This window comes from Tuber melanosporum, assembly GCF_000151645.1.
Source record: "Tuber melanosporum whole genome shotgun sequence assembly, scaffold_16, strain Mel28".
Lineage (NCBI taxonomy): Eukaryota > Fungi > Ascomycota > Pezizomycetes > Pezizales > Tuberaceae > Tuber > Tuber melanosporum.
Genome location: NW_003298819.1, coordinates 1155174 through 1166109, shown reverse-complemented (window position 1 = coordinate 1166109; position 10936 = coordinate 1155174).

Sequence of the window (10936 nt, the reverse complement as noted above, 5' to 3'; positions counted from 1 at the left end):
AAATTATTGTGCATGGACAGAATTAACCGCGATTCAACAGAGGAAAATCTTTGGCGATGACAACCACACTCACCCACCAATCCACTATCATGAAAACCAAATTTTTTTTTTTTTTAAAAGATGTAAATACATAGTAGAAATTAATATTTAGTATACCATCCATCAGCCTTAATAATTACCTCTATTCTATCTACCATTGATCCGGCTAAAGTATCAAAAACCTTTGAGTCAAGAAGTTCTCAACAATAAGTGATGGCCTCTACTATTGCCTTCTTGACCACATTGACATCACCCTTCATAAGATATAGCTCAAGGTAGTACTTGTGAAGCATACCTTTCACCAGAGACCAAATATTTTCAATTAGATTGAGATCTGGTAAATAGGCAGGAATTTCCATTAGTGTAATTCCCTGCCATCTAAGCCATCTCCTAAAAGGCAAGTGAGTCTTAGCATTGTCAATAATAAAAAATACCTCTTCTTCTCCAGCCTTTTCTCTGATATTCTCCCATATCTTTAGAAAGTCATAATGATCATAAACATTAATAATTGACTTCCCAGTAACTCCACTTCTAGCAGAAGAAGGATCAGGAAAAACAGGCAAAAAAAGACCATGAGTTTGACTATAAAAACAACCAGTCATCATCTGGCTAATCCCTCTCTCCCCTCTCCTAGCCTTAAGTTCTATACAATCCTTATTACATTTCTCATATAGGTATTTGAAAACCTATTTACTCCTCTTTCCTCCTCTCCTTTCCACAGCTACCTCATTCTCCTACATTGCCTTCCTTCTCCACATCCCCTTTATCCAATACCTATGAGCTAATACCTATTCTAACCTCTCTGGAGCTAGATCCTCATCCAAATGAACTCTCTCTTATGCCATCCACTTTCTAAGATGCTTTTTTTCAAGTCTTCTTCTTACTGTCCTACTAGAAATATTGGGAGCAACTTGCTCAGTAATGTCAGAATAGGTAGTATAGTAATTTTGAAGAGCTTCCTCCACCATAGCATTATCCTGTAACTTGGTAGTTTTTGGATATCTTCTTCTTCCCTTATTCTCCTTGCCCTCTTGATATCCTTTTACAATTATGTCTCTGATGGTAGTGTAGGAGATATTAAGGTAGTGGGAAATTTGCTGATATCTCATCTGAGGCTTATATAACCTGAGAATCCTCCCACTGGTAAACTCAGAGAAATGTGTGGAAGAAATACGTTTTTTGGCATAACTGTGAAGAATAGGAGGCATAGTTTATTGAAAAAAAGAATTGAATAGAATTGAGCAGAATGGTTTCTTTTTTGTTGACTTAGAGTAATTTTTTTAGGTACTGTTGAGAGTGTGGGATGATGAAGAGGAGTGAATTGCCACTGATTATTAAATCACAGTTAATTTTGTTAATGCACAATACAATCTGTGTTTCTGAGTACATAAGCAAGATACTGTGCTTATACCTAGGACAAGTCTGAATGAGGTTAGTCACATCTGTTTCGCTGCTAGCCAATCCTGTTTACAGAATACAACAGAAAGATAAACTCTTAATCAAATAGTCAGCAATGAATGTGAATACTTGTACTATACATAACTAAAATCTCAGCAACAGTGGTGCACTGGAGAAACATGGTCATGAGAGGGTCTCTATTTCCTCTTATCTTAGTCAACTGTAGGCTGATGGATAATGTGTCAGGCCTCTGATATTGTATATTAATAAAATTAACCGTGATCCAACAATCGGTGGCAACCTACCTCTCTTCATCACCCTGCACTCTCAACAGTACCTAAAAAAATTACTCTAAGTCAACTAAGAAGCAACCATTCTGCTCAATTCTTTTTTTCAATAAACTGTGCCTCCTATTCTTTGCAGTCATATTAAAAAACCTATAGTCACTCGGCAGAAGTGTTCGTGATCTGAGATAATGTTTAATTGTGGTTGCGCCATATGGTAGGACAGTGCCGGTAGGGCTGTCAATGGGCATGCATGTGTGCGAGTTCAAGTTCACAATCAACAACCACTGGCACCTCTCAACATTTAATGGTCAATTGACCTACTATAAAATAAACTAGCTAATATTTTGTATAACCTCTCCTTGCTTCTAAAACTACAGCCACCCTATCAGACATTGATTTCTACAACTTCTCAAAAAACTCCTCAGGAATTGTCTCCCAAACTAATGGTAATACATGTGCAAGTCTTTTCCTAACAGCCTCTTTTCCTCCTAAAGTATCTGCAATCCTTGGATACTGCTGGTACAATCGCTTTTTAAGCTCAACCCATACAGGCTCAATAGGATTTAAATCAGGAGAATAAGGGAGGTGGTCCACAACCTCAATACTGTTTCTCTCCAACCAATCTATAACACTCTATACCTTGTGAACAGGAGCATTATCTTGCTGAAAAAAAACATCTTCAAGCTGTATACCAATGGAAATTATTTGATGAATAACAGGAAAAAGATATCTTCTCAAAAGTCTAACATACCTGATCTTATTGATAGTTTGAGTAATAGGAACTAATGGACCTTTTGTTAGGAATACCAAAAGTTGATACCTAGGAACCACCCTAAGTAGGGTAATTCCACTTGGAATCGGAATCTCTGGTCTCCAACACCCCCCTCCGGCTCCCTTACGGAGCCCGCGCGTCATCATATATATCAATCTCAGTTACGTCCTGTGACTATATTACCACAGAATTAAAGGTGTTAGAATAATACCATATACGTCGCCGCCGTCTGTCCGACCGGATCCTGTTCACAGGATATATGAGAGAGGACCTTCGGCTAGGTCTGGGAAGTGGAACGGAATGATTCCGTCAACTACTCAGAGAGTTACCTGGCTCCAAAGATATGATACCTTTGGTACAGGTCATAAGTAATGGGACGGTTTCGCATAAAGAGATGGTATCAAATGGTAAAGGATCTCTAATAGAGACCAATACATTTACATCCACCAGAAGAGTCTAGAACTCCAAAAGACACTACCAAAGAAGCCAACGAGCTTCACGGAGTTTTGCAACTGGGTTTCGGAACAAGTCATAATCATGGGGTGATTCTCAATACTACAATGGTTACTGAAACCTACTACCCAGAGAGCAACTAAGGGTTGCCGACCGAGGGATTAATTACCAATCTGGTGGAATAGCTTCCTGCGAGTTGATAGGAAGTTATCCAGAGAAAATCTATCAGTTGGGTAGGGAGTTACAAAGGATCGGAGTCAGATGACCTACGATGGTTGTAATAACGACCACCTTTGCAGATATAGCCGTGGATAAAACTGATCATTTTATCAATGGCGAAGACAATTGGAGCTAACTCAGTTCGACTTAAGAACTAGACCATAAGTCTAAAGACTCTGCTAATCGGGATATTACTATTGGAGATAGTACATTTCCTAAGAAGAAATATCGTAATTACCGAAGAGGGTGTGATGGTTTTCAGGGTCCCCAGGTGTTTGCACCTTGGAAGAAAAACTCAACGTTGTGAATTTCGATTAAAGAAGTACATAGTTGTATGATAAATAGATGTAGTCCGCAAACACTCAGACGCGGAATATAAATATCAAAGTACCTCACAAGCTTTAGACATTATGAAGCAACGGAGAAGAGACCTTAACAATATAATATTGTTTTTACGATTCTACCCTACCTTACCTATTTTACTTCACTCCTAGTAGTCATAAACGAAACGAGCAAAGTCCGAGCCTTCCTAGACAATCTCTGTCTATAGAAACGAATCTCGATTGGCTTAGACAACTTCGAAGTCTATCAAGTTGTCTCCGCCTAACATCTTTTCTTTTACCCCAAAAGTACCCCTAAACTATAAGCGAGATTCCCTTATCCTTCTCCTTTGGGTGTACACAATTAGCCAACTACTTCTCTGTAGGTTCTCTGAATACCCATTGTTGCTTTGGATCCTTGAATTTCTCCACACAGCACTCATCACTCCAAATCACCCTTTCAAAATCCTTAGCTGTCCAGTCCCTATGAGCTGTAGCCCATTTCAATCTCTTAGCCATATGATCAGGCTTTAGCCTAGATCTTGACATGGTTATCCATTTTTTAATGTTTGCTTCTCTGAGTACCCGGTCCACTATGCAGGCAAATTTAGTAGGCAATCATATCCAGTCACTCTGGATAGTACAAAGAGTTACCAGTATCAAGAGAAATATCGGGTGCATAGCGATCCCTGAAGGTGCATCTAGTTATTCTCCAGTTGAACTTGGCTGCCTGTATAATTGTACGATGCTATTGACCACTTAAAATGGGGGTGTGACTAGGGCGAGGGACATTTTCAAGAGATTGGCATTTACATGCCTGGACAAGAAAGCTCTTAACTGTTGTCCATGGGTATCTAATAATTTGAGCCACCAAAGCAATATTCCGGAGGCAGTAGAAAAAGGCGATTATCATGCCCTTCTCTGCAAGGCTCATTTCTCTCTGTGTGATTTTAGGTGGGGGTCTTTTTTTTGCGGCATACTTCGTATTTCCAGAACGCTTAACCATTGGTAAAAAAGGTAGAGGAAATTAATAAATTAATTAATTAGGTAAAGGAGGCTTCGGTAGATGTAGATTTGTGAATGGTCATGGTTGCAATAGGGTAAACGGTCACCATCAACTTTACACTTCATTGAAAACTGGCATTTTGGCAAGGCAGCTTAGTCATCTGAGACTGGTTTCACGAACACTTCTGCCTAGTGACTGTATTCCCTCCACACATCTCTCTAAGTTTACTGATGAGAGGATTCTCAGGTTATACAAGCCTCAGATGAGATATCAGCAAATTTCATACTACTTTAATATCTCCTACACTACTGTCAGAGATACAATTACAAAGGGATATCAAGAGGGCAAGGAGAATAAGGGAAGAAGAAGATATCTTAAAACTACCAAGTTACAGGATAATGCTATGGTGGAGAAAGCTCTTCAAAATCACCATACTACCTATTCTGACATTGCTGAGCAAGTTGCTCCCAATGTTTCCAGTAGGACAGTAAGGAGAAGACTTGAAAAAAAGCATCTTAGAAAGTAGGTGGCATAAGAGAGAGTTCATTTAGATAAGGATCTAGCTCAAGAGAGATTGGAATGGGCATTAGCTAATAGGCATTAAACAAAGGGGATGTGGAGAAGGAAGGCAATGTGGGGGGGTGAGGTAGTATTAGGCGAAGACAATCTGATAGACTTCAAAATTGTCTAGGCCAATTAAGATTCATTTCTGTAGATAGAGATTGTCTAGAAAAGCTTGAGTTTACTTGTTTCCTTTATGACTACTAAGAGTGAAGTAAATTTAGTAAGGTAAGATAGAATTGTAAACAATATTAGATTGTTAAGATTGCTTCTCTGTTGCTTGATGACCTCTAAAGCTTGGGAGTTACTTTGATATTTATATTCCACGTCTGAGTGTTCGCGGACTATATCTATTTATCATACAACTATGTACCTCTCTGATTATAACTCATAATGTCAGATAGTCTTAAAAAGTGCAAACACTGGGAGACCCTGAAAATCACTACACCCTCTTTGGCAATTATGATATAACTAACTCGGAACTATACTGTTCCCAATAGTAGTTATCTGATCCTTAGAGTCTTTAGACTTGTGGCCTAGTTCTCAAGTCAAATTAAGTTGGCTCCAATTGTCTCCATCATTTATAAAATGATCAGTTTCATCTGCAGGTTGCATCTGTGAAGGTAGTTATAATCATAACCTTTTTTCTGGTTGTCTGACTTTAAACCTCTATAACTCTTTATACAACCAATAGATATCTTCTAGAAGACTTCCTACTAATTTGCAGAAGGCAATTCCACTAGATTGACAAATATTCCCTTGGTCGGCAACCTTTGGTTGCTCTGAGTAATCGGATTTCAATCACTATTGTAGTCTTAGAAGTTATCCTCATAACTACAACGTATTCTGAAACCTAGTTGCAACACTCCGTTAAGTCCAATAGCTTCTATGGTAGTGTACCTTAGAGTTCTAAACCCTTTCAGATATTGTAGGATGGATATGAATGTATTGGTCTCTTGCTGAGATCCTTTATCATTCAATACTATCTCTTTGTGTGAAAGCATCCTGTTACTTATGGCTATTACTAAAGGTATCACATCTTTGAAGCCTAGGAATATTCTGAGTAGTTGACGGATTTACTCCATTCTACTTCTCAGACCTAGTCGAAGGACCCATCTCATATATTCTGCAAACAGGATCCAGTCAAATGGATGCTGGTAATGTATATGGTATTATTCTAAGATCTTCAATTCTGTAGCATTATAGTCACAGGATACAACTGAGATTAATATGTATGATGATATGCGGACCTTGTAAGGGAGCCAGAAGGGGGTGTTGGAGATCAGAGATTCTGATTCCAGGTGGGGTTACTCTACTTAGGGTGACTCCTAGGTATCAGATCCTGATATTCCTAATAGGTAGCTGTGGAAAGGGGAGGAGGAAAGAGGAGAAAATAGGTTTTCAGATACCTATATGAGAAATGGAATAAGGATTGTGTTGAAAGTAAGGCTAGGAGAGGGGAGAGAGGGATTAGCCAGATGATGACTGGTTGTTTTTATAGTCAAACTCATGTTTTTTTTTTGTCTGTTTTTCCTAATCCTTCTTCTGCTAGAAGTGGAGTTACTGGGAAGTCAATTATTGATGTTTATGATCATTATAACTTTCTAGGAATATGGGAGAATATCAGAGAAAAGGCTAGAGAAGAAGAGGTATTTTTTATTATTGACAATACTAAGACTTACTTGCCTTTTAGGAGATGTGTAACGTGTTCGCAAGGTGCTAATCACGTTATCGGTAAAGAATACGATAGTTGGCAGGTGGCCTGCTCTTCCAGAGAGGAGGCGAGAGCTGAGAACTAAAGGAGGCTTCGAGGGTGTACTGAGGAACAAAGAAGTAACCGTTCAACCAAGTATATTAAAATACTGTCTGTCGAAGTCTGCCTTTTCTATCGTAGAAACAGGCGGTCTTTAAATACACAAATCTGTTCATGTCTAGCATGAACGAAACTAATCAAAGGTATCAATCGATACCATTTGGTAAAACTCCTTAAGTATCAAAGCGATACTTAAAACAAAACATAAAACAAAACCAAGTATCACACGATACTTAAAACAAACCAAGTATCAAAGCGATGCTTAAAACAAAACATAAAACAAAACCAAGTATCAAATGATACTTAAAACAAACCAAGTATCAAAGCGATACTTAAAACAAAACATAAAACAAAACCAATAACCGAGTACCCGTACCGGTTACAAGATGGTTTAGATAACAGAGAATTACACTAATAGAAATTCCTGCCTATTCACCAGATCTCAATCTAATTGAAAATATTTGGTCTCTAGTGAAAGGTAAGCTTCACAAGTACTACCTTGAGCTATATCTTATGAAGGGTGATGTCAATGTGGTCAAGAAGGCAATAGTAGAGGCCATCACTCATTGTTACGAACTTCTTAACTCAAAGGTTTTTGATACTTTAGTTGGATCAATAGTGAATAGAATAGAGGCAATTATTAAGGCTGATGGATGGTATATTAAATATTAATTTCTACTATGTATTTACATCTTTTAATTTTTTTTTTTTTTGGTTTTCATGATAGTGGATTGGTGAGTGAGTGTGGTTATCATCGCTAAAGATTTTCCTCTGTTGAATTGCGGTTAATTCTGTCCATGCACAATACAATACCTTAAAAACTCAAATAGAAGAAAAATGTGCTAAAGGGTTGAATTAAATTTAGCTGCTAAAAAAAGGGGCAATTGCGTCAACTGTAAAGCCATGACTCATTTAAAACATATGCTTTGACCCAGGGGTTCAACCTCATCTCATCTCTGAGAGTCATAATAATGTAAGTAAAATACGAGTATATAAATAATAGTAAACATAGAATTTAGAGTTTTTAGAAATAGAAATAAATAATAATATAAGTAAAGAGAATACTATGCTACTCATACACTCTAAGAAGAGAGAAATACAATACACAATATTCACAATACTTATATACCAAATGGTACTATGAGAAAACCGAAGTAAAGGCACTGCTTGCACTAGGATTACAGTTAGTCTTCCAAAACTAGCAGCAGGCAAGTTCTATCTCTGAGGGCAAAAAAAGCAGGGACTAAAGCGAAACCTACTCAAAGTTAGCCTACGAGCAATCTCAAATGCCATTGAGAATTCTCAGAAGTCGTATACAATCAACTATAAGCTTTAGGTACTCTCTTGGCTTCGTATAGTCTCAATACCTTCATGACTGATCATGTTTCGAGAGCCAACATTGCAGGAAGTTGCTACAAGATTCAGGATTCCATTAGAGAATCTGGAGAGATGGTAGAAGGAAGAGGGGGAGGGGAAATACCTAGAAGTATCAGCTATATCATGTGGGCTAGTAGGAGGTGGAAGGGGGTGGAAGTGGGTAGATATAGAGTGAAAGCTCTATGAGTATTTTCGCAAATGCCAGGCAGAAGGAAAAGTTGTTCGCTGAAGTTGGTTTTGGCAAAATATGAAATGGCTTTATGCTGAAACCTACCAAAGTACAAGTATTAGTCAATTTCGATTTTCAAATGGTTGGTTTCGGGGTTTCTTATTGTGGCACAAAATCTCTCTTTGTGCAATCACTAACCAAGCCAGTCAGCTTCCTAGAAACTTTATGGAAGCATCAGTAAATTGAATGAGATTCAATCAAAGAAACTCACAATTAAGGTGTAAAAATATATCAGCAGCTGATGTGGCAGCAGAGGTTGGTCATTATAGATTAAGTATATCTGTAACATAGACCAAACTCCACTGCCATTTGAGTACCTAAGTGGCCGTACTTATAATCAGCAAGGTGAGAAGACAATTTGAGTTCCAGCCAATCAGCAGTCAGGATAGGATAAAAGGCAGGCAACGATTCAACTCACCATCTTTGCCGATGTAATACCTCAAGTCAAGCCCCTCATCTTTTTTTGGAGGCAAGGAGTAGGAGTAACCATTATTGCTAAAAAGTAATAGTATGACCTTCAGGTTGTTGTAAAATTCAACCTGAAGGCCTATGCCAATTTATCCAATTTGGTTGAATAGCTAGACGAGTAGGTATACCTGTACTCGGTGACTGGCCAATGCTAATTGCCTTGGATATGTTGGATGCTCACAAAATCGATGAGGTTTTGGATACTATGCATGTGCATGATATTACAGTTAGTGTGATACCAGGAGGCTGCACTGGCCTTGTGCAGCCCCTCAATATAACTATCAACCGACCCTTTAAAGATATTCTTAATGTTAGTAACACTAAAACTCAACTACTAAAGAGGAAGGGGGAACTTATCGAACTTGCAGCTAACTTTATTTATTAGATAGGAAGTGCTTAAGGAAATGATTGATATGGCAAAGGTGGAGGAGGAGAGAATATTGTCGGACAGGAAATGGCTTCTGGGAAGCATGGTAGGAAGGAGGCGGATGCTCTGCATATGGGCAGTCTGGGAGGACTAGGAAAGGTTTTCCCTCAACCATGCTCATGTGGTTGAGAGAGCCTTTACCTCTGTTGGCCTCTCTCTTCCGATTGATGGAAGTCGAGATTCTGAGATCTTGATCAAGGGTCTTGAGATATCCTTGTTTGTTGAAGGAGTCAAGGGATAGGCACAGGGGGCAGCTGTTGGCAGTGGGGTTGTTGTAGAGAATCATGAAGGGGTGGGAGATCAGAATAAAGAGTTGGAGTTGAATATTGCTCAGGATGAGCTTAATAGGGAATATATTATCGGTGAAATTGATTAAAAAAGAAACGTATTTTTAGATTTTATATGTCTTATGTTTCGTAATTTGTATTGGCGTGACTATCCTGGCCTCTTAGCATGACTCACTTTAAACAGACTTCAAAGCACATTTTTCTTCTATTCGAGTTTTTACGGTATATCAAAAAAAAAAACCCCCAAATCTCACTCTAGGCTCCCCATTGGGTTTGTGTTTTCAGTTGAGCAAGTTGTGGTGTCCACTGATTTTGACCAAAACCAACATCAACACCCCTGGTCCGTGCCACTTTCTTGCCTGACCATCGGATCTGGAAGAATTGTCAATTCTAAAGGCTTCCTATCTGCTCCTTATCACTTGTAGACACAACTTGGGTCATCCCAGCACATCGCTACAGCACTTGCTTGTATAGCGTGCCAGAGCATGGCAGACGTAGTTTGAGATATAAACGCCATACTTATCCCGTGCCATAAGTGCCCTAAACAGGGATTAAAGAAAAAATGGTAAAAAATCTGCACCGGTAAGGTACAGTACTCGAGTACGTATCAGAGCGCCAATACGAAATATATCCCTCCCTCGTTTTCGGGTACCCATGGCCTGGGATAAGTACTGTGCTCGGATGGAGTTAATCCGCGAGCACCGTCGTATTGGTGGTCAAACTGCCACAGATACACCTTGCGGCAAATAGGCAATCGCCAAGCGTTCACGGAGTTTCTTCTTGTTGCAATCAACAGGCTCAACTGCAGATCAGAAACGCCCATTCATTAGGAATGTTCGCGGACTAACCCTGGTATCCGGGTATCTACGAACCTGAGACTTATCAAATCCGTCGAATCGCAGAAGCGGGAGGTGATCTCGAGAGGCAGATGGGTGTATGGGGCGAGTTAGTTCTCCCAAGACCACTAAAAGTGCTCCCCGCTGTTCACACTTGCAGATATTCCCTCTGAAAAGTGACATAGTCTGTGTCCGACCTGGTGCTCTGACGCCAATGCCCACCGCCAGGTAGCACTTGAGAATTGCCCTATCCCCCATGCTGTCCGAGGCGTGTTCCTTTAAACGTTCCGTATCTTTTCGTAAAAGTCAGATCAGAGCTAACCTAGGGACCATCGAGCCAATGAGAGGGCAAGGACCCCAAATCGCCAGACTCAAAAGAAACAACGAGGGCAAAGGCAGCCCCTCCCCGAGAGCGAATCCGACATTTTACGGAAATATGCGGTA